Source organism: Schistocerca nitens, chromosome 4, assembly GCF_023898315.1.
Source record: "Schistocerca nitens isolate TAMUIC-IGC-003100 chromosome 4, iqSchNite1.1, whole genome shotgun sequence".
In the NCBI taxonomy this organism is placed as follows: domain Eukaryota; kingdom Metazoa; phylum Arthropoda; class Insecta; order Orthoptera; family Acrididae; genus Schistocerca; species Schistocerca nitens.
The window spans coordinates 813,935,370-813,940,089 of NC_064617.1; the positions used below are offsets into that span (position 1 = coordinate 813,935,370).

The 4,720-nt window shown below is 45.3% G+C and overlaps 1 pseudogene; it reads right to left on the minus strand.

Moving 5' to 3' along the window:
* Positions 1-2,947: 2,947 nt before the first annotated feature.
* LOC126254315 (5S ribosomal RNA) lies at positions 2,948-3,065 on the minus strand (annotated as a pseudogene).
* Positions 3,066-4,720: the final 1,655 nt, after the last annotated feature.

Genomic DNA, 4,720 nt, shown 5'->3' on the forward strand with positions numbered 1-4,720 from the left:
TAAGGCCGATATTTGATATAAGCAGACTTCTTTCCAAGAACGCACAATCCACTAAAAAACACTATCCTTAATAACGAAATGAAGAACGAACAACGCTCCCAAAAAACAATTATCCCTATGGCAAAAAAAAAAAACATACTCCTTGATATACTAAACCAAAAAGGCCAACAAATTATAATTACACAACATACATACACGACCTTAGCCTGTACGGCACATCATGCATCAGGTCACCAGGTTCCTTCTGTTTACCCTCTCTAACTTTCACCTCTTGGTTGGTTGCTGACAACTGAGGTATCCCTTCTATCATTCCCTTCAACAGTTTTATGCGACTGACGAATATAATAGATGTTTTCTTGGGGAACTGTATCTTCATGTTGACCAGCGAGTTGATTTCTACGACCTGATATGGTCCCTGTTATTTTGTTAAAAATTTCTTCATTTTCTCCTTTGACATATAGGGACTAGTGACTATTACCCGTTGACCCACACGGTATTGTGGTAGTTTGCCCATACGTCTGCTCAGTTGTTCTTGGCATTCTATCACCTTCGTGTTTGACTTTTGCACACTTCTCCAAACTTCCCTAATTGTTCTGGCAAACTTTCTCACCGAATCACCATCCACTCTTAAATTAGCAATCAAAATGTCAAAGGTAGACGGCATTTTCATGTTGTACACCACCTCAAACGGTGACAAGCCCTTTGCAGTATTAACTTTCGAATTATAGGCACACTGTACTTATGGTAAGTAGGTGTCCAAGTCGTCATGTCTGGAAATCACATAATAGTTCAGTAACTTCGCAACTGTGTTGTCCACACGTTCCTTTCTTTCACTGGTCTGCGAATGAAGCAGACTCGTCCGTAACTTTTCTATACACAAAACGCCGTATAGTTGTTTCATTAAATACGAGACAAAATTCGTACCTTTATCTGTAATTATGGTCTCCGGCACTCCAAACTTTAATATCCAGTTGTTTACTGATGCCTGCGCCATAGTACGGGCTCACTGAACTGGCTTCGGTACCATTTCCAAAAATCGAGGAAAATGATTGCTGATCATGAGAGCGTAACTATTTCCTGCAGGTGTTTTATTAAATTACCTGAGGACGTTCAACCCTACCATAGACAATGGACTGGATGCGTCTGATAACCTTTGCAATGAAACTCTGATGTATAATGTCGGCCCTCTACACGCATGACACACAGTCCTGCGCCACATCGCACTTCCTGCTCCTTCAACAAAACTGCTCTGCTACACGTCTGTCGGTCGCACGTCGCCCACCATGACCTGACAACATATGGTCGTGAGCCTGCTGCAGAACCTCGTTGTTCTACATAACTAACCCTCGTACATTACTAAATGTAGTTGTGACTTAAATGCCTGGCACTCCTTACCTCTTTCATGTACCTGCTGCCACTCTTGAACGCTCTTCCATAGCGTAATTAACACTGCTACCCCGCAGCTTAACGAATCTGCATTTGCCTGTGATCTCCCTGTCTTATAGATTACCTCGTACTCGAATTAACTAAGCTTAAGTGCCCACTGAGTTAATCTACTAGACAGATCTTTCAAAACCAAGCAACCATTTCAATGAGGCATGGTCTGTCACGACCTTAAACTTCCTACTATAAAGATAACGCCTAAAATATGTGATACCATATATGGCTACCAACGTCTCTTTCTCCGTTGTTGAGTAGTTATGGTCTGCCTTGTTTAACTGTCTTCAAGCGTAAGCTACCGGATGTGCTTGACCATCTACCATTTGTCCCATAACGCAACCGATTGCCTCATTTGAAGCATCGCACGAAAGGACAAACTCTTTCTTAAAAATCGAAAAAACCAATACTGGACCTGATATTTCTTTCCATTTTTCAAATGCCTCCTGACATTCCTGCTACCAACGGAATTTCGTCTCCTTCTTCAGTAGTTTGTTCAATGGTCTGGCTATTTTCGCAAAGTCCTTCACTAACGGTCTATAACAACTACGGAGGACAATGAACGACAGTACTTGCTTAGTTGTTTTCGGTATCAGATAATTTTGAACTGTCTCCGTAAGACGATGCTCGGCCTGTACTCCACGCTCAGTAATCACGTGCCCCATTTAGTTTACCTGAATTTGCGCAGAATGGCACTTGCCACAATTAACGTCAACGTGCCGATAGTGGACTAGTAAAAACATCATCCAAACATCTCACATGCGCCGGTAAATCCTTTGAATAGACAGTTATATCATCGAGACAGACTAAACAAGATTTTGGATTTAATCCTCACAGTACCCTATTTAACAACCGCTGAAAGGTCGCCGGTGCGTTCTTTAGTCCAAATAGCATTCAGATCGATATTTACTGAAAAGGTACGAAGTTTACTTACTCTGACCACCATGATAGGTGAACTTTGCACCATTGCATCAGTTGCAACTATTGCTGCCAGTTTAAAAAAGTCCCACTGAGTTCCGTTGTGCGCTTCACAAGATCGGTCTTAGCGTGTTGTTTGTCGAGCACGTCTAGCCCAAGAATTACTGAATAACGATCAGCTAAGCATGGCAACACCTCCATGCATTCGCTAAACTTAGTTTTCCCGACCGAAAATTCCAGTTATCGCCAACTCCACGCAATCTATACTGTGGTAGCCCAGTCTCCTCTTTCCCACGAGGTCCAGACGGATAACGGACACATTCGCACATGTGTCTGAGTGCTCTGCGTTCTCATCCGTACTCTCCACGACATGACATTTGTGCGGGTATAGCACTCCATCTTCAGGCCACAAGTCGCCCATCGGGACCATCCGACCGCCGTGTCATCGTCAGCTGACGATGCGGATAGGAGGAGCGTGTGGTCAGCACACCGCTCTCCCGGTCGTTATGGTGGTTTTCTGTGACCGGAGCCGCCACTATTCGGTCGAGTAGCTCCTCAATTGGCATCACGAGGTTGAGTGCGCCCCGAAAAATGGCAACAGCGCATGGTGGCCCTGATGGTCACCCATCCAAGTGCTTGCCACGCCCGACAGCGCTTAACTTCGGTGATATGACGGGAACCGGTGCATCCACTGCGGCATGGCCGTTGCCTCAGCGGGTATACCACGTAAGGAAACATCCACCTCTGTATTTTCTGCCTCTTATAAGCTTCTGCATTCTGGGTCTGTACACACGTCCTTGCATTTAGCTTACGGATTCTATCTGAGAATGCTTTCGCAGGCTCATTGCGCTCCATCGACAACATACTTAACTCCTCCAGAAAAATCGCTCACTGTTCTGCTTTTGGTACCTCTGGCACAATCCAATAGCCCACTTTTGGAACGTATGTGCTTTACTCAATGTCTCATGGTAGACAAGATAAGCTTTGGCATCCCACGCCAAACACATATTAACAACTTACAGTGTTACTTCAACCAACTACCCATGTGCTTCTGCAGCGTCCTTAATATCCTAAATCAAAATTGTCAATTCCTCCGCTGCCTTGCCCGAGCCGCGATTAATCAGTGTGATCACTGCCGTTTCATATGAAACACAAAGGACACTCAGTCCAGACTTACTCACCCATGACTCTGCGACTGATTATGACTCTTATTGCGAGCCTCTAACTCACGATTAAGTTCGAAATTTCTCTCCTTCGTGCTCTCATATTGCTCTGTTAAAGCTCTCACTTTCTGAGTTAAAGTAGCAACGGCATCTGCGGTAGTACCACATGTTTCCACTATTTTGCATACCCTACTTCCATCTTAATTCAACTGTTTTTTAAAGAAAAAAAACCACAAACTTCCATTTAACTCTATGAAAAAAGTTTAAACACTAATTCCTGCGGCGGATCATCGCCCATCTACACTCAGTACAATTACTAGACAGATGGTCAGTACAACTACATACAGAACAATCACCCGATACTGCTCTGGTACACGCCGACTCATGCCCAGTCAAATTGCAAAATGAACACCTCACTTGCACTAAATTATCACGTCCACCATTACCTCTAAACAGCGATACGTCCACGGGTTCCTGTGGCTTCACAAAAGTAACTCTAAACATCTTGTACCCTAGCTCATAAAACTAACTCCAACAATGGGAGCAAACATTAAAAATAATATAAATAAAACTTAGACTCACCGCACCACATTGTGCTGAGCTGGTACCTACGTCGAGTGCCACTGCCTCACTCATCACCCACCAAAACCAACTCCCTCACCAGAACGTAATGTTGGAGGTGGACGGACACTTTCCGACTCAATATATTGTCTTGAAAAGCGAAACGACCACTTCCTGATACCAGGTTGTTAAAACTTCCCTAGCTCAGGAGTTTTGGCATGTCACAACAACCGAGAGGTGTGATTTGAGATAGAGGAGAGACTCTCGCCAAAGCGCGCAGAGATAAACAGCCAAGTGTGTCACTGACTTTATTACATCGAAGGTACACAGCTGGCCTCTGCTGAACTCGGCGATGGAGCCGCGCACCGTGCGTGGTGGTCAGCGTCAGTGCCAAAGCCGGAATCTGCAGATTCGGCGCCCGGTCGCCCAGCCTTTGGGACGTAGTTCTCCTACTCACGCCACAGCTAACTGGCCACTGCGTGCGTTAGCTGCACCCTACAGCCCCGAACATGGCTGACTGCTCCCTCAAGCGTGACTCGAGGACCTCGTGTAGAGCCCCGAAGGGAAGCAGCCGACCGCCATACTTGTGGCGAGCCTTAGCAGCTCTGACTATCCCCCCAGGACAGCTCATTCAGTGACCA